This window comes from Pan paniscus, chromosome 8 (assembly GCF_029289425.2).
Source record: "Pan paniscus chromosome 8, NHGRI_mPanPan1-v2.0_pri, whole genome shotgun sequence".
NCBI lineage: Eukaryota > Metazoa > Chordata > Mammalia > Primates > Hominidae > Pan > Pan paniscus.
Window position 1 is genome coordinate 25,587,757 of NC_073257.2, and position 26,248 is coordinate 25,614,004.

The 26,248-nt window shown below is 43.3% G+C and overlaps 1 protein-coding gene and 1 long non-coding RNA gene across 12 annotated transcripts in view; both read right to left on the reverse strand.

Annotated features, from left to right (window-relative positions):
- The window catches only part of CCDC3 (coiled-coil domain containing 3), a 260,010-nt gene that overhangs the window by 222,878 nt on the left and 10,884 nt on the right, over window positions 1-26,248 (reverse strand). For 3 of the 11 annotated variants that reach the window (XM_063607257.1, XM_063607259.1, XM_063607255.1), the window contains one exon: window positions 11,444-11,676. The exons of the other annotated variants lie outside the window; for them this stretch is intronic. The gene's annotated coding sequence lies outside the window, so the exon portion shown is untranslated. The remainder of the gene's footprint in view (window positions 1-11,443; window positions 11,677-26,248) is intronic. 11 annotated transcript variants of the gene reach the window in all.
- Window positions 1,471-11,426, reverse strand: LOC134731088 (uncharacterized). The gene is made up of 2 exons (XR_010113155.1): window positions 10,777-11,426; window positions 1,471-7,589 (listed from the first exon to the last, which is right to left on the reverse strand). It is a non-coding gene; the product is annotated as an uncharacterized LOC134731088 (long non-coding RNA).

The following is a 26,248-nucleotide window of genomic DNA, read 5'->3' on the forward strand; positions in this document are numbered from 1 at the left end:
AACAGTCTTAAATGTTTTCTGTTATAAGGGATGATATTGAAACCCCCTTTGGAAAATTATGACAGACAGCGAAAGCTTATCTAAAGAGATAAGCAAGACTCCGTCTTGCTTCTAACCTCCAAGCTATCCTTGTTTGTTCCTGGGGGTAGGCTGAACTAACTTTGGGAGAAACTTAGTTTATAGTTTAAGTAAAGATGGTAACAGCCCTTTCCCAAGCAGACCTCCTTTTTGCTTGGGGACTAGATTGCCTTCGTAGGACTAACATTAGCCACAAGATTAGAAATTACGGTTTAGGAGTCATGCAGCTGGAGGCTACAAGATTCTGACCCTCCCTAAACTGCTCCTAAGATCAGTGCTTGAGATATTTTGCATACCCTGCACTTGATGGATCATCTGACACTACCCAGATCAATAAACTGGCTCATCTGCTCTTATGGCCCCCACCCAGTAACTGACTCAGTGCAAGAAGACAGCTGACTCACTGCCGTTTCATCTCTGACCAATCAGCACCCTTGGCTCACTGGCTTACCGATTTCATCTGTGACCAATCAGCACTCCTGGCTCACTGGCTTACCGATTTCATCTCTGACCAATCAGCACTCCTGGCTCACTGGCTTACCGATTTCATCTCTGACCAATCAGCACTCCTGGCTCACTGGCTTACCCCCCATCCACCAAGTTATCTTTAAAAACTCTGCTCCCTGAATGCTCAGGGAGACTGATTTGAGTAATAACAAAACCCTGGTCTCCCACACAGCCGGCTCTGTGTGAATTACTCTTTCTCTATTGCAGTTCCCCTTGATTTATCAGCTCTGTCTAGGCAGTGGGCAAGGTGAACCCCTTGGGTGGTTACAATATAAATAATTGTTCTAGGCATGGTGTCCTGCTAATTTTCCATCCCCTATTTGATTTTTATGTATGTATCAATACATCTCCAGTCTTCCTATACACTCCATGAAACTGAAACTGTCATGCCCTTGGGTACCTTCCTTAACATCAGAGCTCATGACAACAGCTAACACAACCTTCTCTAGGGGCAGATAGGAATGCTTTGTGTGTAGATGTTTATGGATTCATTGAATCACAACAATCTTTTTATGTCTACTTCACAGATAAGAAAACTAAGGCACATCAAGGTTCAGTACCTTCAAAGCCACGTAAATAGTAAGGAATGGATCTAAGATTAAAAACCCAGTCGCCCAGCGCCAGAGTCTGTGCCACCAGATGTACCACCTCTCTACAAACTCATGGAAACTCTGGGATACAAATGCTTCAGTATTTTGGCTTGCATGCTTTGTAAGATATTAACAAGAAGGGCTGGGAAGCCTTCCTTGTTAATATAATATCTTGCAAGTTCTGGGATGAGGTAGAATTGTATGTTCTAGCTCTCTGCGATCCTGCTTTTTATCCCGAGGAAGATTTTAGAATGGCTGGAAAACTCGTAACTTACGCTCATTCTTAGTGTGGGTCTTCTTGTTTTTTTTTTTTTTTTTTTGAGACATTGTCTCATTCTGTCGCCACGCTGGAGTGCAATGGTGCGATCTCGGCTCACTGCAACCTCCGCCTCCCTGATTCAAGTGATTCTCCTGCCTCAGCCTCCCAAGTAGCTGGGACTACAGGCACACACCACCATGCCCAGATAATTTTTGTATTTTTAGTAGACAGGGTTTCACCATGTTGGCCAGGTTGGTCTCGATCTCCTGACCTTGTGATCCACCTGCTTCAGCCTCCCAAAGTGCTGGGATTACAGGCGTGAGCCACTGTGCCCGGCCAGCATGGGTTTTAAAACTCAATCACAACTGTCCTCTCAGTTCCTCCTCAAACACCTCTCTGAGTCAGGGGCTATTAAACCTGTTTTACAGATTAAGACATGAAATGTAACAGTAGCTGGACAGCTAGAAATTGGTTTTCGCGAAATAAATTACATAAAATTTCTTTCATGTGTGAACCCTGAAAATCTGAGCCAGGTCTCAGTTAATTTAGAAAGTTTGTTTTGCCAAGCTTGAGGACATGCGCCTGTGACACAGCCTCAGGAGATCCTCACGACATGTGCCCAAGGCGGCCAGGGGACAGCTTGCTTTTATACGTTCTAGGGAGCCATGAGATAGCAATCAATACATGTAAGATGTACACTGGTCCTGGCTAACACGATGAAACCCCATCTCTACTAAAAAAATACAAAAAATTAGCTGGGTGTGGTGGCAGGCGCCTGTAGTCCTAGCTACTGGGGAGGCTGAGGCAGGAGAATGGCGTGAACCTGGGAGGCGGAGCTTGCAGTGAGCCGAGATCAGGGGCCACTGCACTCCAGCCTGGGCGACAGAATGAGACTCTGTCTAATAAATAAATAAATAAAAGACGTACACTGGTTCTGTCCTGAAAGGCAGGACAACTGAAGTAAGGAGAAGGCTTCTAGGTCACAGGTAGATGAGAGACAAATGGTTACATCCTTTTGAGTTTCTCATCAACTTTTCCCAAGGGAGGCAATCAGATATGCATTTATCTCGGTGAGCAGAGGGATGACTTTGAATAGAGTGGGAGGCAGGTTGTCCCTAAGCAATTCTCAGCTTGACTTTCCCCTTTAGCTTAGTGATTTTGGAGCCCCAAGATTTCCGAGATTTATTTATTTTTCACACATGTAATAGGATTGGCAAAATATAGCTAAAAATAGTATGTCTAAGTAGAAGTCTTAATGAATACAGATCTCTTTGTTAAATACGAAGTCATTTTTAATTAGATTAATCTGCCTCGCTTGGTTTCAAACAGTCCTAATCTTCCTAGAGTGCTAATTGTTTATACCCTACAAGGATCTTATGTTTAGTGTTTTTAACTTTTTGGAAGTAGCTTGATGAAATAGATATGGAGCTAGGAGAAAAGGAATACCATATAAACACGTCACATCAAAACATCCTGCTATTGATCAACTTATTAGCATAAAAATGGTCCAATGGGCATCAGAATATTGAAGAAACAAGGAGATGATGTTGCTGATTCAGGAACTTCTCACTTCTTATTCTTTATTTCTCCTTGGAAGGTAGTTAATGAGATTATAGTTTTAATCCTGGGCATGCTTGGCCACTCTATCTTTAGTATAGGCTTATGGATACTAAGAACGTTCTTGCTTAATAATTACGATATGAAGCTAATGCTGTTTCCTTCTCTTCGATATCCTGCTCATTCCTCAACAGTCAGGGCCCAGGCAATGTCCCACCCCCTCCACAGAATAGCTCCTCCATTCCTGCCCACTTGAACCCACGTTGACACAACTTCCTTCTAAATCCCTGCAACATTCTCTTTGGCCTGTATGGACACATTCAATACTTACCAGTTGACGCTGTCAATCATACATCAATGTCATATATATATGTCAGCCATTAGATGTAAGTTCCGTCCAGACAGGAACCGAGTCTCTTTACATTACCAAGTCCACACCACCATGTACAATGATAGGGCACTATAAATGTTTATTGAATTAATAAGTTCAGGAAAGAATGAGTGAACGAATGAATGGGAAGTGAGTTGGAAGACCTCTGCAACTGACCAACTCTGCCCTTGCTTAGGGTAATGTTTCTCTAAAAGAGGTCTTTCAATCTTCTGCATGAGAATCATCTGAAATGATTGAGATGCAAAATCCTGGGCTCCATCCCCAGTTCCTTTCATTAGAATGTCTGGAGTTGAGCCTAGGAATTTGCAGCTTAACAAGCACCCTAGGTGATTTTTTTTTTTTAGACAGGGTCTCATTCCCGTCGCCCAAACTGGAGTACAATGGTACGATCTTGGCCCACTGCAGCCTCGCCCTCCCGGGCTCAGGTGATTCTCCCACCTCAGCCTCTGAGTAGCTGGGACCACAGGTATGCACCACCACGCTCAGCTAATCAGGTGATTCTTTAGCCCACAAATTTGAGAGCCACTGGTTTACCAGGGTACGTTTTACCAGATATTTTTTGACTGCTTCATTGGAATAATCTGAATTACACACCACACCTCTCCACAGATTTTATAATTAAGCTCAAACTTGTAACAGTTTGTAATATTCTTTTGTAAGAAATCAATTTTCCTGGAAGAAAGAGATGTTTAGTTTTGGGCACCAGTGTTGTGAGATCACTGGAATTAAGGCAAACAGCAAAACCCATAGTATTTGTATACCATGATGAGACAGCCAAATGCCTAGGCAGATAAAACAGTGTCCCCAGAGAACCTCCGACCCACCCCACAAGTGTTGACATCAGATGCTTTTGTGCAGATGAGGGAACCTGCCCAGGGCCTCGTCTGAGCCTGCCCACACGTGCACTGGGGGAACGGGGTGGAGCCACAGGCAGGGGGAGGAGCCTGGCTCTTCAGTTCCTGTGTGGTGACCTGGGATTCAATCTGTGAGGTGGGGGACTTGTTAGCAGGAAGCCACCTCACTTTGCTGAGTTTTTTTCTTTTTTTCCCTTTTCGCCCATTAAAACCCTCCTCTGCCCACCCTTCAATGTGTCTACATATAATTCTCCTGGTCTTCTGACAAGCTAGAGCCCAGTTTTAGCTGAACTAAGGAGCAAAATTCTGCAACGTTTTGGCTCCTAGGTGTGGGGCTTGAGGAGGGGTGGGTAAGATGTGAACCAAAAAATCTTTTTCCCCTTTCGCTTCCAAGCCTTTTTGTCCTTGGACTTCTTCTGAGGGTAGAGGAAACTGCACACCCCCTCACCCCAATGGCTGCAGGCACCTGCGAGATAGACTGGCGAATGGTGGGTTCCCCGCTCCCCTCCCAGCCAGGGTTGGGGTGCATGGCCCACGGCCCAAGGGTGCCCAATGGTGGACAGCAATTAAGTTTCTCTCCCTGTTGGAGGAACCCATTTGTATAAGATTAAGAGGTATTTTCCCCAGGCATCTTTCCAACCCTGCATTTTAAACTATTTTTTCCTTTTGTCTACCCTGTCAGCATTTAACTTTTAAGTGAGAGGTTTTTTTTCCTTTTTGAAGACATTTTACTAGGCCAGGAATAAGGATCACTGTTTATAGTCTCTGTAAAGTTTTAATTATGAAAAAGGATTTGTGAGGTTGGTCTTAAGCTGTAGCCAGTCTGGTGGGCTTTGCATGACTTTCTGTATGGTGAGTAGCAAACCCTGCTGCGGGCCTCCATCTTGTTTTAGGGAGCATGACCTGTAACCACGTGGCAATGTTTTGTCTTAGCCTCCACCATTTTACAATGGCGGCTGGGTTCAATCCTGGCTTAGGGAATAAGTCCTTTCTGGTTTGATATCTGCATGACCTGTTGCTGATTCTCTTCCCCTCCACGAACCGCCTTTTATCTTCCTTTCTCTGAGCACCTGGGACATCACCTTTAGCAAAGTTTGAAAGCCAGAAATATTGGCCACTTGGCACGGCTAGTTGGGTAATAAGGCAGTTAAAAGGTTTTTCTCAAAGAGCACTCAGCTTAATTAAAAGTGGATATCCAAGTTATAAGTATATTTAAAAGGTCTTTATGTTTTTTGTTTGTTTGTTTGTTTTCTTGGATCTCTTTGCTGGAAAAGGGCTTTTTCTCAGTAGACTGAATTATTTTTCTCCATTTTGCCTTGTCACTCTAAATGTATGCATGAGAGGCCCTAAGATAACTTCTGGGGGCATGGGACTCCTTGGGAAAAACAGACAAGGTGCCACTAACCCCGTTTTGGGAAGAAACCTGTTTTTTCTCATGGAACCCCGGGAATTAAATGCAGATATATCCCTCTCAAAATCTGTTTTTGCCTCCTAGTCATGCCTATTTTATTAGGCCTTAAAAGCTGCATGTTTTTCTGGCCCTGTCTCTTAAAGGGCACCACCCGGAAGCCAATAATCCAATTAGGAGATTGGCAGATGAAAAATTTCACAGCTACTGCATTTTCTTCTGCCTGTGTAGTTAAATATGTGTCATGTATGTGATGTCTATAAAAAACAGCTCTACTTCATTGACTTAAAAGACGATAAGCACTTGAATCAAATATTTTTTAAAAGGGAAGATAAAAGCTGTGGTACCTTTCAGTTCACATGACTTTAATCCTCGAGAAATAAAAGCAGCCTTAAAGATTATTGGTAAAATGCAGATGTCATCAAAATGTAAATAGGTGATCTAAATTATGCAGGTCAGATATTAGGTTTGCTAAATGTTTTAAGGTTATAAACTGCCTTTTTTGGTTTTTGAGAACAGTTTGACTTGCCTGCTTCACAACTGGTGAGGCCTACAGACATATGGAATAAACCACACCCTTAATTATGCTGGAAGGAGTCAAACCTTGGCTGCGACTTGTACGTAATTATAACAACTTACTAGGTTCTACATAAAAGTTAAAAATTGCTGGGAGTTACCATTATAACATGTAATTGAAACTACTGGAAATAGATTTACATGTGAGGTGTATAAGAACAGTAAGATGTGTTTTTAGCAAAAGATGATAAGAAGGTGTAGAAATGTAAATTCTTTCCTAGGCTTGAAGGATTGTTTTGAATTAGATAAGCTAAAGCTGAAGGTTTAATCAAATGATGAAAGGAGTATAAAAATTAATCTTGGCCTGGTGTGGTGGCTCACGCCTGTAATCCCAGTACTTTGGGAGGCCGAGGCAGGCGGATCACCTGAGGTTGGGAGTTCCAGACCAGCCTGCCAACATGGAGAAACTCCATCTCCACTAAAAATACAAAATTAGCTGGGCGTGGTGGCACATGCCTGTAATCCCAGCTACTCGGGAGGCTGAGGCAGGAGAAGCACTTGAACCCGGGAGGCAGAGGTTGCGGTGAGCCGAGATTGTGCCACTGCACTCCAGCCTGGGCAACAAAGAGTGAAACTCTGCCTCAAAAAAAAAAAAATAATAATCTTGCAAAAGAAATTCCATGTGTGAACATATTAACTAAATTCAAATGGTTATTATATGGTCTTCTATAAATTCAGCATTGAAATAAAAGCACAACAAGGTACTCTTAAGGCACTAATCTGCTCTTTAGCAAAATTTGTAAAAGGTTATAAAAGGTTTTTTGCTTTTTTAAAATTTCTGAGTCATCATTTTGGCAAAATAAATAATTTATGGCAATCTGGAATTGTATTTCATAACATCAGGTGTTTTAAATTTCTAACACATAACAGACTTCCCAAAATCAAACTTCAGTTTCAAAATTGTCTTTCCTGATGCCTGGCTTTTTGGATGCTACAGAGGGCCCCTGGAGTATCCAAAAGAGAGGGGAACAGGATTATTTGACATGTTTAAGCACATCGGATTGCCAAAATGATGTTTAATCTTCAGGTTAGATTTTAGAGAATTATATTAATATATGTTCCAAAATTGTATGGGATGTCTAAAATTCTAATGTCTGAGTATACGCTATCAATCATAATTAAGGTTATTAAGTTATTGTAAACCACGGAGATAACCAAATTTATTTGTCAATCATGTTTCTGACTATAACTACCCTGGACATTTTATTATTTACAGATAATTGTCTTATTTTGATCCTCTTCAAAAGATGGTTTATAACCAGCTATAGAACTTTGACAGGTGCTCTGAAATGCAGGTTTCTGATAACTTTGGAGATTGTGACATTATTCCAAAGGAAAAACATACAGGACTCATGAAAAGATGAAATGTCTAGGAATATAAAGCAAAACAAGAGTTAACTGAATGGTCTAAACTAATACAAAACTGAAGTAATCTTTTTGACTTTTGCTTGAAATATTGCTGATCCTTGTTTTGTTTTTCAGAGTCAAGCAAACTTATTTTGAGCTATTTACAGCCTTTAATCATTGAGTAAGGTATACTCCTGTGAACAAAATTTGGAGTATATTTGTCTCTGTCTCTCTGCCTGGCTTCTCCAGAATTTGGAAACTAGTTGTGAGTATTCTTAATTTATGGCCATATAGTTGTTTGCATCAGTGCAATAAGAATCCATTTTCTTTTGCAACAGCACACAATTGGAGAAACTGGTTGCAACAAGACACAACTGGAGAAACTGGTTGCTTTACTGAGGCTTTGACTGGAAGGGTATGCTTCCCTTTAAGGAGTCAAGCTTGACTTGCAGAGTCAATAAAGCCCCATGGGAGAAACTGGCCTCATATCTTCGTACGCAGTCCCCATACAGGGTTCCTAACCTGCGGTAGGTAAAGAATGTCACTTTCCAACAGACCCAGGGACCATATCTCTTGAAACCTCAAGAAGAGAGGAGTTTGCCCAACTCATCGGTATTTGAGGATACAAACCCATGACTAGGCTCAGCTTTAAAAGGTCTTATTTGAGATTCTCTGTGGAACAAAGTTCCATGAAAGCCGATCTAAAAGGCCTATGTAGAAATAATTATTCTTGCTGCACTTTATGCAAATAATCGGGCCAAGTATAAGACTAAAGTCTATTTTGCAAACAACTCAGTCCTATCATGATTTGTTTTTAACAAAAATGAAGACTAGAGAAAGAGAAATAATGTTTCAAAACTTATCATTAGGTTCTAGATTCATTCATTGTTTTTAACTTTTTGCCTACATTTTAGACGAACCCTGCTTGTTCCTGTGAACCAAACAGCAATCTCTGGCTGCAGCTCAGAAAAAAACAAAAGGGATGGGTGATGTAAAAATCTGGATCAGTATTCTCCTTCTGAGCAATTATCCTGCAAATCCTTCCAGGTGATGAAAATAAATAGGATGCCCACCACCCAGAGGTTTCCTTTTTGGGAAAGTAAGACAAAGGGAGCTAACCAAAGCCAAGCCCCATGCGTCCAAATCTTAGCAAGCATAACTATAGCCACCAGTGATCTGGGGGTGTCACAAGACATCCTTTTCTCTCCCTGGTTGGAGGAGGACTCAATTCCACCACTTCATCTCAGCATTCAGCTTATAATAAGGAGTCCACGCAACCCCCCTCAAGACGTATTTTTATCCCAAATTCAATTCCAAACTTCAGCTCAAAGCCCTAGGAAAGAAAACTGGATCTGAGGAATCCAGAGACAGATGATAATGGAAGTTAAAAGACACAGCACAGGTGAGCATGACTAATTCCTGCTGCTTAAGCCAAGCTTCCCATTACATGGATAAAGGTCATGCTAGTATCCACGGCATAAATGAGGTCTAGGGAATTCACAGGCTACTGACAGCAGGGGAGACAGGGCGTATGTGGGTAAGAGTGGATATTCCCACCCCTTAGGCCCCCCTTTTAACATGGGTGAAAGCCACTTTGACACCCATAGGTGGCACCCTGTTGTGGCTGCCAGGACTTGGGGATACAAGGACAGAGGAAAGAAAGAGGAATGCCTCACTTTCCGTCCCTCACGTACTCTGGGTGTTTGCTAGTAAGAGAAAGGAACCAGGGATGCCTGCTCCCTTCTTTCTGGATGGGTAGCCATTCATCTTCAGTCTGTATCTCTTTTGAATGCCTCCTGAACCCCTGGGGCTCCTCTAAAAAACACCTTCTTTTTCCTTTTTTTTCCTCTGTCCTCTCTTCAGTGATATATAATGGTGTCTCTGTACTATGAGACGCTCCCTTCAGATGCATTCTCCAAACTGGGAAGAGTTAATTCCCTAAACCTTAGGCTGGTTGGTTTAGTACTGGGCTCAGGAGAAGGGAACCCAGAAGTCCAAATGCCGGCAAAAGGGTAGTTTCATTTTTTATTTTTTTAACCAGTTGGGCTTTTGGCCTCCCCTTCCACTTTGCAAACCAGTAAAAGGCCTTGGGATTTTTTGAGCTGTCCTTACCGTAACCTCCTTGTTTCGTTTTGATATATGTTTCCTAATAACCCAGTTGTCTATTCTCGCCTTCAGGCTATCAAACTCCAAATGATCATGCAACCAGAGCCTCGGACGATGGCCTTTTCTGCTGGGGATACTTAGATAAGCCTCTGAGGGAGATCTGACTGCTGTTTTCCCCAAAACGGTGCCCCCTGTTAGCAGAAAGCAGTTAACTTCGGTCATCATCCTTATCCTTACCTTATTCTAACCGCCATTGGATGTACTTCTTTAGAGGGGGGAATGAGACAGCCAAATGCCTAGGCAGATATAAAGGTGTCCCCAGAGAATCTCCGACCCACCCCACAAGTGTTTACATCAGATGCTTCTGTACAGATGAGGGAACATGCCCAGGGCCTCATCTGAGCCTGCTCACATGTGCACTGGGAGAATGGGGTGGAGCCACAGGCAGGGGGAGGAGCCTGGCTCTTCAGTTCCTGTGTGGTGGCCTGGGATTCAACCTGTGAGGTGGGAGGCCTGTTAATAGGACTCCATCTCACTTTGCTGAGTTTTTTTCTTTTTTTTCCCCCTTTTGCCCAACAAAATGCTGCTCTGCACACCCTTCAATGTGTCCACATGTCTAAAGTCTCCTGGTCATGTGACATGAACCCAGTTTTAGCTGAACTAAGGAGCAAAATTCTGCAACAATGATGCCTTAAAGACATTTCTGCCTGCACAATCATTTCTTTTCTTTTCTTTTCTTTTTTTTTTTTTTTTTTTTTGAGACAGAGTCTCACTCTGTCACCCAGGCTAGAGTGCAGTGGCATGATCTCGGCTCACTGCAACCTCCACCTCCTGGGTTCAAGCGATTCTCCTGCCTCAGCCTCCCAAGCAGCTGGGATTACAGGCATGTGCCACCACGCCTGGCTAATTTTTATATTTTTAGTAGAGACGAGTTTCACCATGTTGGTCAGGCTGGTCTCGAACTCCTGACCTCTAATGATCCACCTGCCTTGACCTCCCAAAGTGCTGGGATTACAGGCATGAGCCACTATCCCTGGCCACACAATCATTTCACTTAGGAGTTTTATAACTTGCAATAGTTGCTAAGAAAAATAGCATTTTACCGGGGCAAACTATGGTAGATTCTTAGACTTCTCTTTGGTGGTGGCCTCTGTGATCTCTTTGGAATAGCTCAAGAATGCTGTCTTTTGGTCTTCCTTCTTGGAATGTCTCAGGACAGGTGACATAGGACACTGAGCTGGAAGAACACACATGCACAGACACAGGGAACTGTTTTCTAAACCCAGGTGTCATTCCTGCTCTGAAAGCAGCTTCTAAATGGAGCAGACAAATCCAACTGGAGCAGGAGTAACCGCATCCCCTTCCATCTTTCACTGTATTAGATAAATACTTTTTTTTTTTGAGACAGGATCTCACTCTGTCACCCAGGCTGGAGTGCAGTGGTACGATCATGGCTCACTGAAACCTCCCCCTCCTAGGCTCAAGCAATGCTCCCACCTCAGCCTCCTGAGTAGCTAGGAGGCTACAGCTATAACTACAAGCACCTGCCACCACGTTCGGCTAATTTTTTGTAGAGACAGGGTTTCTCAATGTTGCCTAGGCTGGTCTCCAACTCGTGAGCTCAAGCAGTCCTCCCATGCCAGCTTCCCTAGGTGCTGGGATTACAGGCATGAGCCACCATGGCCTGCCCAAGACATTTTTTTTTAACGAGAGATTTTAAAAGCTTAGCAATGAGAGAATAAACCCAACAGGTCTACCATTCCAACTCACCTTTGCTTTTTTCTTTTCTCCCCTTCCACAGTAGGAAGTATCCTCTCTCAGTACCTAAAGCTTTGATGTCACCTCCTCTAACAGGTACACCATGCAGTGTAGATCATTCCAAGTCTTTGTAAGCACTAAGTTATAGTCTCTTGAAGAATTCCATTGAACTGGTTCCAGAGTTGGTGTCTCTTTTCTAATCCTCCATTTATATGATAATCACTTGAAATTCAAGTCACCTGTTACTAGGATTGCAAGAAACAGAGGAATCAAATATATCTATATATATATATATATTTTTTTTGAGACAGAGTTTCATCCCTGTTGCCCAGGCTGGAGTGCGATGGCATGATCTCAGCTCACTGCAACCTCTGCCTCCCGGGTTCAAGCAATTCTCCTGCCTCAGCCTCCCAAGTAGCTGGGATTACAGGCATGCACCACCATATCCCGGCTAATTTTTTGTTTTTTTTTTTTTAGTAGAGACGGGGTTTTTCCATGTTGGTCAGGCTGGTCTCGAACTCCCGACTTCAGGTGATCCGCCCACCTCGACCTCCCAAAGTGCTGGGATTACAGGCGTGAGCCACCACGACCGGTGGAATCAAATCTTTTCTTCTGGAGTTCTTTTAATGCCTTTAATCCAAGGTCCCAGCTCTCATGCTCACTTGAACTAACTCTCCCTCCCCCTCCCCCTCTCCCACTCCCTCAGCTTTTATAGATTTTTCTACAATACTTTCTCCTTACCCTTGTTAAAGCATTTGTTATCACTTCCATCCTTTACTGTTTAATCTTTCTCATAAGCACAAATACGCGTGCACACACATACACACACTCACATGAGTTCCCCGTGCCGGCTGCAAGTCTGGGTGCTGTTTTACTCAGCTATCTACGTTGGACCTGTGTTCCTGTTATTCCACAATATTACCACATTCCAGGAGGAGAAACCATTTTATTCTCTATTTCTTATTTTGATCCACATATCACATTAAAATGGAGCAAAAGAAAGGGTCTCAAACAGACAATATGAGTGCCTTCTTTAAGATGCTGGCCCTATAGAAATAGATTTCATGTTTTCCAAAGAGGACCCGGTACAGCCCAGCCGCGGCCAGTCACTTGGCGCCATCTGCTGGACATGGACAAACAATCGTAGGCGGGGAACATCAGAACTGACGCATAGGTGCCCACTGCAAACCTGGCTCCCTGATGAACCAAAGGTTTCCCACTGAAACGAGACTTTATATCCCTTTATAACAAATCATCTCTCCAACTTCTTATCAATATCTCAGAAGCTAGGGAGTCTTTTCCACTATGGTTTTCCTATTTCCTCTGCTGGTGCATAAAGTGCCTTTGCTTTGTTTAACAAGCAATAAACAATTTTTTGTTTTGCATGTCACTGTATCCCCGGCTTCCTGCATAGTGACTGGCACATGTAGGAGCTCCAAAATCGGTGGGTTTTTTTGTTTCTTTGGCTTTTAAATGAAATAATAAGTGATTGATATCTGAGTTGGGGAAGATGACACACAGATATTCCTATTTTCATCAGATAGGTTTGTTTTTTTGTTTTTTGTTTTTTTTTCTAGACATCCCAGCCTGGGTAGGTGGGTAATGGTTTAGAAGCTCCTAAGGATGAACCTCTTCCCACCGCTAAAGTATTGAATCTGCTAAAAATAAGGGAGGAAACACTAATAAATAAATAAATAAACCAGGAAAAAACCCTTGTGGGGAGGGGAGACAGGAAGGAATAAAGACTTTGCAGTATAGATTCTCCATGGAACCTGGCCTAGAATTGGATGAGCCTTCAATGCTCAATATACTTTTCAAAAATTGATGATTAACCGATTTACTCAGTGCAATGGTTAATTTTATGTATCGATGTGGGTAGGCGCACGGGCATGGTGGCTCCACGCCTGTAATCCCAGCACTTGCAGTGGCCAAGGTGAGCGGATCACTTGAGGTCAGGAGTTCGAGACCAGCCTGGCCAACATGGCGAAACTCTGTCTCTACTAAAAAAATAAAATAAAATAAAATAAAATAAAATAAAATAAAAATAGCCAGGCATCGTGGCGTGTGCCTGTAATCCCAGATATCCAGAAGGCTGAGGCAGGAGAATTGCTTGAACCTGGGAGGCAGAGGTTGCAATGAGCCAAGATTGTGCCAGTGCACTCCAGCCTGGGTGACAGACCAAGACCCTATCTTAAAACAAACAAACAAACAAACAAAAAAGCCTAAAATAATAGGGAAGCAGGTATCAGGGAAATAGGGAAGCAAAGGAGGCAGGTCTCGATGGCTAACTCAGTATGGGCAGAAGAGTCAAAGCTGCCTCCAAATTTCTAACTTAGCAAATGGGCAAATGTTGATGGCTGGAATTAAAACGAAAAATAGAGAGGATAAAGCAATTCAGCCAACAGTAATACATTTAGGATTGTTGTCAGAGGCATTCAAACCAGAGCAACTCCATCTTGGGTGAGGACTAGGAAAAATGAGGCTGGGACTTGCTGGGCTGCCCTCCCCGAAAGTGAGATATTCCTAGCCTCTGGATGTTTGTGGCTAAGGAAACAGATTGATAACCTTTACTAAACAGACCCAGACGTAGGAGTGTCCTGTGGAGAAAGCAAAAAGTTTCTTCCTCAAAGTTTCCCTTGTTAAAGAATAAATCATAAGTGTTAGAAGTAATAGTTCCTTTTAAAGACTAACTTCCTTCAAGCTTCCTTGCTTTGTGCTAATAACTCTTTGTTAAGCCCTATGCTATGTAGCTGTTAAACATGCTCACAGGCACATAGTACATTCTATGTCCTTGTACTTTAACCAAGATATCTGTGCGGGAGGTGCTCACAGGCATGTCCCAGCTCGCAGCCTATGCCCCTTCCTTATTTGGGAATGTTATTACTTTTCTAAGTCCTTTCGTGACCAACTTCCTCCTTTCCCTTGTTCTCCATTGCTTTTACCTATTTAGAGAAGTTTTAAATTGTCAGCCAATCGGGTTCAGTTTATATTGTAAGGTCTGGCTCCAGCCAATGGAGACAGGACAGAGTAGCAGGGACAAGCTGCGTAAGGGATAAAAATTGCTTCCCATTCCCTTTGAAAACTGGCACAAGAGAGGGATGCCCTCTCTCACCACTCCTACTCAACATAGTGTTGGAAGTTCTTGCCAGGGCAATCAGGCAGGAGAAAGAAATAAAGGGTATTCAATTAGGAAAAGAGGAAATCAAATTGTCCCTGTTTGCAGATGACATAATTGTATATTTAGAAAACCCCATCGTCTCAGCCCAAAATCTCCTTAAGCTGATAAGCAACTTCAGCAAAGTCTCAGGATACAAAATCAAGTGCAAAAATCACAAGCATTCCTAAACACCAATAACAGACAAACAGAGAGCCAAATCATGAGTCAACTCCCATTCACAATTGCTTCAAAGAGAATAAAATACCTAGGAATCCAACTTACAAGGGATGTGAAGGACCTCTTCAAGGAGAACTACAAACCACTGCTCAATGAAATAAAAGAGGACACAAACAAACGGAAGAACATTCCATGCTCATGGATAGGAAGAATCAATATTGTGAAAATGGCCATACTGCCCAAGGTAATTTATAGATTCAATGCCATCCCCATCAAGCTACCAATGACTTTCTTCACAGAATTGGAAAAAACTACTTTAAAGTTCATATGGAACCAAAAAAGAGCCGCATTACCAAGACAATCCTAAGCCAAAAGAACAAAGCTGGAGGCATCACGCTACCTGACTTCAAACTATACTACAAGGCTACAGTAACCAAAACAGCATGGTACTGGTACCAAAACAGAGATATAGACCAATGGAACACAACAGAGTCCTCAGAAATGATACCACACATCTACAATCATCTGATCTTTGACAAACCTGACAAAAACAAGCAATGGGGAAAGGATTCCCTATTTAATAAATGATGCTGGGAAAACTGGCTAGCCGTATGTAGAAAGCTGAAAACTGGATCCCTTCCTTACACCTTGTACAAAAATAAATTCAAAATGGATTAAAGACTTAAATGTTAGACCTAAAACCATAAAAACCCTAGAAGAAAACCTAGGCAATACCATTCAGGACATAGGCATGGGCAAGGACTTCATGTCTAAAACACCAAAAGCAATGGCAACAAAACCCAAAATTGACAAATGGGATCTAAGTAAACTAAAGAGCTTCTGCACAGCAAAAGAAATTACCATGAGAGTGAACAGGCAACCTACAGAACGGAAGAAAATTTTTACAATCTACCCATCTGACAAAGGGCTAATATCCAGAATCTACAAAGAACTTAAACAAATTTATAAGAAAAAAGCAAACAGCCCCATCAAAAAGTGGGCAAAGGATATAAACAGACACTTCTCAAAAGAAGACATTTATGCAGCCAACAGACACATGAAAAAATGCTCATCATCACTGGCCATCAGATAAATGCAAATCAAAACCACAATGAGATACCATCTCACACCAGTTAGAATGGCAATCATTAAAAAGTCAGGAAACAACAGGTGTTGGAGAGGATGTGGAGAAATAGGAAAATTTTTATACTGTTGGTGGGACTGTAAACTAGTTCAACCATTGTGGAAGACAGTGTGGCAATTCCTCAAGGATCTAGAACTAGAAATACCATTTAACCAAGCAATCCCATTACTGGGTACATACCCAAAGGATTGTAAATTATACTACTATAAAGACACATGCACACATATGTTTATTGCGGCACTATTCACAATAACAAAGACTTGGAACCAACTCAAATGTCCATCAATGATAGACTGGATTAAGAAAATGTGGCACACATACACCCTGGAATACTATGCAGCCATAAAAACGGATGAGTTCATGTCCTTTGTAGGGACATGGATGAAGCTGGAAACCATCATTCTGAGCAAACTATCGCAAGGACAGAAAACTGAACACCACATGTTCTCACTCATAGGTGGGAACTGAACAATGAGAACACTTGGACATAGGGTGGGGAACATCACACACCGGGGCCTGTCGTGGGGTGGGGGGAGGTGGGGAGGGATAGCATTAGGAGAAATACCTAATGTAAATGACAAGTTAATGGGTGCAGCACACCAACATGGCACATGTATACATATATAACTAATCTGCACATTGTGCACATGTACCCTAGAACTTAAAGTATAATAATAATTTTAAAAAAATTGCTTCCCTTCTTTATTCAGGTGTGTTGTCACCATTATTCCATCTGTGAGGAGCACCCTTTCTGCAGAAAGTAAAATTACCTTGCTGAGAAAACTTTTTGTCTAAATGCTGATTTTTCCTTATGGTACCAAGGAACAAGCATTCTGTTTTTGAATAAACATTTTACATATAACAAAATGGTGGCACATACAGGGATACATTCCCCTCCGGGGGTGGCCTCTAGTCCTCTCTCATGAGGAGGCGCGCGTTGTGGTGGCCTTAGGGGTAAGGAATCGAGACCCACCTGGTGTGACGAATAAACCCGGACTCTCAGCAACGCAGAAAGAAACTGGCCGCGACCTGGAGTAAAGGATCCTCACATACCACGTGGACCGGGTGACCTCATGCATGAGCCAAGGAAGGAAACACTGGAGGAGCCAGTAAAGCATTCCTTAGTCAGGACTAAAGCGGGGCCATAAAGCATTCCTTGGTTGGGACACATACCAAGGTAAGAGAAACAGCAGGAGCGGTAAAGCATTCCTTAGGTCAGGACTGAGAAAAGAAAAGCCGCGGGGTTGGGGGGAGGATGGGGGTGGCAGTGAAGTATTCCTTAGACAGGATGTCTTAGAGGTTAAAAAGAGGTGAAAAATCCCCATTAGGGGAAGATTAAACATCACACAAACCTCGAGTAGTAAAAAGGATATTCAAAACTTCCCTTTCCCCTCTTCTCAGGGGAAGAAAGAGGCTAAGCTCCACTCCCACTGCCACTCCCTAGGAAAAGGGGGAGGAGAAGAGAGAGCAGCAGCGTGGGTGGCTGGCAGAGGCAGGGAAGACCAGCAGAGAGAGAAAAAGGCAGAGACAGAAAGCAAAAATCTTTCGGCAAAGTTCCAAAGTTCTCTAGACGAGGTTAAAAAAAGAAAAAAAAAAAGAAAGGGAACTCAAGAATGCAAAGAGAAAGAAGGCAAGGTCGGTACTTTAAAGAAGAAGGTCAAAGAAAGTGCTATAAGGGCTGTGGATGTAAAGATAAGGAGGAAAGACAAGGGGGGGCCCTCTGGCCCAGGGTTAACGACTCAAACAACTTGAACCTGGCATCTGCCAAGCCTCTGGGCCGATGGCAGCCCTGGGCCCAGACTGCAGCCGCGCAGATCCCACCCAGCCCAAGAGACTGAGTGTAAGGGAGAGAGGAAACAGGGGATGGCAAAGAGAGAGAGAGAGAGCGAGACCGAGCAAATGAAAGAGAGATAGAGGGAGAGAATAAGTGACAGAGAGACTGAAAGAGACAAAGATCAGAGAAAGACACAGAAGGTAAGACTAGGAAGAGAAATAGTGTAAAAGGAAGTCACAAAGTTAAAGCATGTCAAAGATTGTCTGTGAAAGCCATAAAAAAAGTTATAAAAGAGAATTTATGCAAGAAATATTGTATAATTTAAAAGTAATTAGGCCTCCTGAATGTCAAACTATTAAAGGAACAGTTTATGTGCAAGGTATATAAGGAAAATAAAATATACTTTTAGTAAAAGGATTATAAGGAGGCATAAGAATATCGATTTTTACCTACATTAAAAGGTTAAAAAAAGGTGCTAAAGAAAATTCAAAAGAAAAATAAATATTGCTAAGCCAAAGGGAAATATTATCCAACCCCTTATAAAGAAAATCTTATTCCAGCTGCATCAAAGAACCCATTAGGGGCCCTCCAGCACAGAGTTAATACCAACAAGTTTCCACCTCCAGCGGCTCCTAGACAGGCCAGGGTACAAGCCAGCAGGGGGACCTAGCCACGGACAGACACTTCCTGTGTCAGGGAGAGGGCCAGGCGGTCGTTAGACAGCACAGCCCAACCCAAGGCCAGAGGCCAGACAGTGGGGGCTTGGGCAGGAGCAAAGTCTAGGGGTGGCCAGGTGAGTCACAAGGCCCCTCATCCCCAAGGCCGCAACGCACAGGGGCGATGAGGGCCACAGAGAGGCCAAGACCTTGAGAGAGGGGCAGGGCCACCAGGTCCCCTAGGCAACACTAAGTAGGGATGGGGCAGGAGGCATCACCATGGGGCTTAAGCCCCAAGATATGCAAAGTCCTAACAAAATAAGAAGCCCCAAAGGGTCCCTCAGAAACAACATAAGTAAACATTTTTAAAAAAGGAAATTTCTCAGCAAGAAGACACTAGGAACTATAAAGTCAAAAAAAAAATACCTATAGGTTGCCTTACTTACATTCCACTGCTGATGTCCCCACATTTAAAACAAAAGCTCAGTTTCTCAGAAATTATATACTTGGTTTATCTTCCACTTTCCCTTCCCTCAGAACTAAGTCTTTTAGCACAGGTGCCACCCCTAGAATCTCCAGTACACCAGCACCAGCCTGGAAACCACATCCTCATCAAAGGTCAGAAAGAAGAAAAACTTGAGCCAGCCTGGGAAGGACCCTACCTTGTGCTGCTAACCACTGAGACTGCCGTTCACACAGCAGAAAAGGATGGACACATCATACCTGCGTCAAGAAAGCATCATCACCATCAGAGTCATGGGCCATTGTTCCAGGGTCAAGCCCTACCAAGTTAAAGCTACGAAAACTTAATCTATCTTTTCTTTTTATTTTCTTCCCTTTAACTACTCTCCATCTCATTAAGGTAACTAAATCTAACTCACCTCAAGTTATTACTTTTAATGCCTGTTTAGTTATCACTCCTCCCAGACACAATGACAAGACCAAAGTCTCTATAGTAAAAGTAAAAAACCTAAGGCAAACAAGAACAATTGAGACAAGGTATCAGGATGTAAATGCCTGGCTAAAATGGATTAAATATTCCACCTGCACTCTAAATAAATGCAATCGTTACGCTTGTGTGCGTGGTAGGCCAGAGGTCCAGGTTGTCCCCTTTCCACTCAGATAATCCTCTAATCGACAAGACATGGACTGCATGGTAGCTCTTTTTCAAAATCCTACAGCCTGTGACAGTGAACTGTGCCAAAATCTCTCTGCTATTTCCTAAAATGCAGTACCCTGCGGGTCAGCCCCCGAGGGCCATCCAGCCTTGTAGGGACCAGCCCTACAGGGTCTGTGGGTCTTTCACCCTGTGTGCAGAGACAAGAGATCATAGAAATAAAGACACAAGACAAAGTGATAGAAGAAAAGACAGCTGGGCCCAGGGGACCACTACCACCAAGATGCTGAGACTGATAGTGACCCCAAATGCCAGGCTGTGCTGTTATTTATTGGATACAAGACAAGGGGGCAGGGTAAGGAGTGTGAGCCATCTCCAATGATAGGAAAGGTCACGTGGGTCACATGTCCACTGGACAGGGAGCCCTTCCCTGTTTGGCAGCCAAGGCAGAGAGAGAGGACACAGCTTACACCATTATTTCTGCATATCAGAGACTTTTAGTACTTTCACTAATTCTGCTACTGCTATCTAGAAGGCAGAGCCAGGTATACAGGGTGGAACATGAAAGTGGACCAGGAGCGTGACCGCTGAAGCACAGCATCACAGGGAGACGTTTAGGCCTCTGGATGGCTGCGGGCAGGCCTGTCTGATGTCATGCCTTCCACAAGAGGTGGTGGAGCAGAGTCTTCTCTAACTCCCCTGGGGAAAGGGAGACTCCCTTTCCCGGTTTGCTAAGTAACGGGTGCCTTCCCTAGGCACTGACATTACTGCTAGACCAAGGTCAGCTAAGTAACGGTTGCCTTCCCAGGCACTGGTGTTACCGCTAGACCAAGGAGCCCTCTAGTGGCCCTATCCAGGCGTGACAGAGGGCTCACACTTGTCTTCTGGTCACTTCTCACTGTGCCCCTTCAGCTCCTATCTCTGTATGGCCTGGTTTTTCCTAGGTTATAATTGTAGAACAGAGATTATTATAATAGTGGAATAAAGAGTAATGCTACAAACTAATGATTAATAATGTTCATATATAATCATATCTATATTCTATTTCTAGTACAACTATTCCTCTTCTATGTATTTTCTTTATTATACTGGAACAGCTTGTGCCCTCGGTCTCTTGCCTCGGCACCTGGATGGCTTGCTGCCCACACAGCCTCCATCTTTCAAGACCAATTTTACCTCATGTCTCCAACGACAAGGGGAAAATTTGGCGTTCCTTGGAGACTTAACAAGCAGTGAGTTCAGGCACTTCCAAGAGCTGACCCATCAGTCCACCGTTATTCATCACCAAGCAGATGTATGGTAGTATTGCAGAGGACCTTTACTGGACATTCTGCCAAACAATTAGAGCAGTACTTGCACTCTAGTTCAATTGGCTATCCCTTTTACCCTGGCATTTCATCAACCAGAAAAGCTTTTTCTTTTAAAAACTCAAGCAAAATAGCTAGAACAAGACTTGTTAAGAAAGTTTGCAGAGGAAAAAACTATAAAATCAAGAGGAGGGAACCGTAGAAAGTAAAAAGTTTCCCCTTCACAGTTTCCCTTCTTGTTAAAGAATAAATCATAAGTGTTAGAAATAATAGTTTCTTTTAAAGACTAACTTCCTTCAAGCTTCCTTGATTTGTGCTAATAACTCTTTGTTAAGCCCTATGCTATGTAGCTGTTAAACGTGCTCACAGGCACATAGTACATTCTATGTCCTTGTACTTTAACCAAGATATCTGTGCTGGAGGTGCTCACAGGCATGTCCCAGCTCGCAGCCTATGCCCCTTCCTTATTTGGGAATGTTATTACTTTTCTAAGTCCTTTCGTGACCAACTTCCTCCTTTCCCTTGTTCTCCATTGCTTTTACCTATTTAGAGAAGTTTTAAATTGTCAGCCAATCGGGTTCAGTTTATATTGTAAGGTCTGGCTCCAGCCAATGGAGACAGGACAGAGTAGCAGGGACAAGCTGCGTAAGGGATAAAAATTGCTTCCCTCCTTTATTCAGGTGTGCTCTTGCCATTTTTCCATCTGCGAGGAGCACCCTTTCTGCAGAAAGTAAAATAACCTTGCTGAGAAAACTTTTCGTCTAAATGCTGATTTTTTTTCCTTATGGTACCAAGGAACAAGCATTCTGTTTCTGAATAAACATTTTATATATAACATCCTGATATCCCAATATCTTGAGAACAGAAGCATTCCTAATTTTGCTTTAAAGATAGTAATATCGATTCTTGCAAGATATAGTCATTAAGAAAATTAATCCTTTATCACAAACCCTTGTAGCAGAGCACATCTCCCCATGATCTTCTTTATCCTATGTAAATGAGTATTATACCTAGGGTGGACATGTTTCTTCTCCTGCCTTCGGGAACGCCCTACCCTGTCTATGGAGTAGCCATCTTTCACCACTCTACTTTCTTTTTTTTTTTTTTTGAGACAGCATTTCACTCTTGTTGCCCAGGCTGGAATGCAATGGCACAATCTCTGCTCACCACAACCTCCTCCGCCTCTCGGGTTCAAGCAATTCTCATGCCTCAGCCTCTCAAGTAGCTGAGATTACAGGGATGCACCACCACGCCTGGCTAATTTTATATTTTTAATAGAGACGGGGTTTCCCCATGTTGGTCAGTCTGGTCTCGAACTCCTGACCTTAGGTGATCCGCCCGCCTCGGCCTCCCAAAGTGCTGGGATTACAGGCATGAGCCACCGTGCCCGGCCCCACTTTACTTTCTTAATAAACTTGCTTTTGCTTTGCACTGCGGACTCACCCTGAATTCTTTCTTGCACGAGATCCAATAACCGTCTCTTGGGGTCTAGATCGGGACTCCTTTCCAGTAACATTGTGAGATCCTGATTTTGAGATGCCCAAAAAGTTGCCAGCCATCAGTGGATTACAGAGGTCTGAAGATGTGGGGAGGAGGTGAGCAAAGCCATGAGAAGGAGTGAGATTGTCTAGGGAGAGGAAGGAGAGCACAGTATGGGTGCAGGGGCCAGGCTTGTGTGGACACATCTGGAAAATGCTAGAGCACCCCATTAGCAGGTGACGTTCCCCAACAGAAAAGTCACCCCCTCCAACCAAGCCTTTGTCAGTCACATACAAAAAAGTTTTAAATCTCTCATCTGCCTTTCTCTGGTTTCACACTTGTTCAGAACCCAGGCAGGGAAGAAGAGAACTATTTTCTGAGGCCCCCTGAAGATCCTGACAACAAAGAGAATAGTTGAAGTGTCAATATCCTTCCTTCCAGAAAGTGTTCTGGCTTCCAGGCAAACTGCCACCACCACCCCAGCAACCTGAGATCAAGGCACTGGAGTCTGCCTAGCAAGCCCAGGTCCCAGCCCCAGCCAAGGGAATATTGAGTGAGCGTGCTGTTGTGTGCGCACCCCAGAAACTTTACGACTCTGTCACTAAAGGGAGCCACTCCAGTGGTTCTTCCCAAAGAAGTCAGCTTCAAGATGACTCAGTGTCCCCATGCCAGAAATAGAAATGGCTGGCAACTTTCACATGTCAGTTTCTTCTGCTAACAACAATTCCACACCCTGTTACATGCCCATTGAATTTAACAACGGGAGGTCCTTAGCGATTTTGGACACAGCAGATGGATTTTCAGTCCAAAGCATTCAGGAAGCACTGAAATCCGTGCCCCCATCCCCACTCCCGTTCTGGGGCTTTGTAATGCATATCAGCATATTGAAGACCATGGAAAGCAGTCTCCAACATTTTGTTTAACTCAAACTTTTTGATCCATAATCCTCCCTCCTTTCCAGGCAGAAAACTTTCAAATATTCCATAAAACATCAGAAATTCAAGGGACCATGTGGCCAGGCACAGTGGCTCCTACTTATAATCCCAGCACTTTGGGAGGCCAAGGCGGGCAGATCACCTGAGGTCAGGAGTTTGAGACAAGCCTGGCCAACATGGCGAAAACCCATCTCTACTAAAAACACAAAAATTAGCCAGGTGTGGTGGCAGATGCCTGTAATCCCAGCTACTCGGGAGGCTGAGGCAGGAGAATCACTTGAATCCGGGAGCTGGGGGTTGCAGTGAGCCAAGATTGTGCAGCTGCACTCCAGCCTGGGTGACAGAGAGAGACTCCCTCTTAAAAAAAAAAGAAAAGAAAAAAGAAAGAAATTCAAGAAACCAAGTATATATTGAAGAAATTTGGATGAAAAGATAATTAATTAGAAAAAGTGGTCATAAAGGGAAAAGATGAACCAAGAGAGGCCTTGTTATTTAGTGATTATTTTTAGATTGGTAGAAACTTCCATATGTTTTTAGGCCTAGGGAAGCAGGAAAGATGGCACATATGAGAAACAGAATAATTCATGGAGCAAGGCCCTTAGGGGATTTATAATCAAGTAGCTTTTACTTGGTAAATACTTCTTATATGAATAATAAATGAAAGGAAGTGAAACCCAAAATTTGTAAGTTTCAAATGCAAAGTAGATGAATAATCATTCTTTTGAGATATTTCCAAAGTTAGCATAACAATTCCAAGTCATTGAGTAAATATTCTCATCAATATTTAAGATTTAAGGCAATTGTTTGGAATATTTTGGGAGTTATGAATAAAACTCTGAATCCTCTCTGCAAAAGGTTTCTTTCTTTTTTTTTTTTTTTTTTTTTGAGATGGAGTCTTGCTCTGTCACCCAGGCTGAAGTGCAGTGGCACAATCTCAGCTCACCGCAACCTCCGCCTCCCGGTTCTCCTGCCTCAGCCTCCCCAGCAGCTGGGACTACAGGCACATGCCACCACGCCCCACTAATTTTTTGTATTTTTAGTAGAGACGGGGTTTCACCGTGTTAGCCAGGATGGTCTCGATCTCCTGACCTCGTGATCCGCCTGCCTCAGCCTCCCAAAGTGCTAGGATTACAGGCATGAGCCCCCACGCCCGGCCTCTGTAAAAGGTTTCTACGATGAGTTTCAGGGAATTCAATCCTAGTTTTCAAATTTGCCACCAAAGCTGTGGTTGGTCCAGGGGGTCAGGAAGTGGCACCTGCCACCCAGAGGTGAGTAAAATGCAGAAAACCACTGCCAATAGTCCCAGATGCCTACAAGCCCTGGGCTAATAACAGTTAAGGAAACATGAAAGGGGCTGCAGATTCATCTGTTGGAAGCCCACACACCTGTTGCAGCCTCAGCTTTTCAAACCTGGCACAGACACATCTTCTCAGTTGTATCCTAAAGCCTGTTGGCAAAGGCATTTCAGAAATATAGTCCCTAGGCTTCTAAGGCCTAAGATACAGAGAAGAGCATAAAAGGTGCTAGGAACAAGGCCGGGCATGGTGGCTCACGCCTGTAATCCCAGCACTTTGGAAGGCCAAGGCGGGTGGATCACCTGAGGTCGGGAATTCGAGACCAGCCTGACCAACATGGAGAAACCCAGTCTCTACTAAAAATACAAAATTAGCCAGGCATGGTGGTGCATGCCTGTAATCCCAGCTACTCGGGAGGCTGAGGCAGGAGAATTGCTTGAACCCAGGAGGTAGAGGTTGCGGTGAGCTGAGATTGCGCCATTGCACTCCAGCCTGGGCAACAAGAGCGAAACTCCACCTCAAAAAAAAAAAAAAAAAATGGTGCTAGGAACAGTGCTGACGATATCTGGCCCACCCTCTTTGCCCCTCTCCCTTCTCCATGTCCACTCCTCTTAGCAGTGCACCTTATAACAGAAGACCAGATAGAAGGCTAAAAACCAGCACAAGAGAAGTCTGGACCCTGGAAATGGGCGGGTGAGATCGAAGTACAGAAGGGCTATGGAAGTCTGGGGAAAAACAGGAGGTCCTAAGGGGTAGAAGTTTTCCTCCCTACTATAAAAGGATAAGCTATGTTGGGGCAAGAAGTATCGTCTAAGGTCAGTGGAGAAACTGGCGCAGAGAGCTAGGAGCATAGAGAAGCCATAGCCGCCGCTTTCCTGTGTACTCTGCAATGGGCTGGAATGCTTTTCTACAGCCTGAAGGTAAGAGATCTACAAGGTTGGTGCACTAGCAATTGTGGTCCTCCAGACTTTGGATGTGTTCACATTAGGAACCTTTTGGCAAGGACTTCACGGATAGCATTGCAAGCTGAGGATCTGTATAAAATGATCAGATCCAGGATTCCACTAGTTGGTAAAAAGTCTTTGTGTGCGTTTGAGAAAGGAGTTACTTCCTTGGGAAGACGCAGCTTCACACCAAAGTGCATGACTTGGCATGCTTCAGCCTGCATTCATCCCCTTGGGGATGCAGTGAACAGCCTGCACAACTGTACACAGCCGCCCCAGTCAAATCCTAGCAAAAGACTAATCTACAGTAAATTTATGTTAGCAAACTTAGATACAAGAATTTTGACTCACCATTGAGTCATTGTAAAAGTAGTGTTGGTTTTAGTTATCATTAAAAAGACTCAACAATTTAGAAATAATGTTGAGAAGGATAAAAAAATTTACATGCTGCTCTAAAGATAGAAAGAATCTAATTCTATTGGAGAGCTGTAACTCTTAGAATAAATGAAAAGGAAACGTGAATTGAGCAAACCAGTGTTGATAAACACAAGAAAGGGACGTCATAAAATGACATCGCCCCAAATCCAGCAGAGTCAATATCATCAAACTATAATTAGCACAAGTCTCCAAGGAGCATGAATCACATTGAGAAATAGGTTTTTGATCTTGAAAAGTAATATGAGAACTAGAGATGAAAACTAAGCTGTAGATGGCACACTGCAAAAAATTGAGGCTACCGAGGGAATGGAATGAGACAGGCTGCCGCTCACCTGCCTGCCCTGTCTCCAAAAGCACAGGCAAAAGAAGCAAATGAGGCGTTAAGCAGCATTAA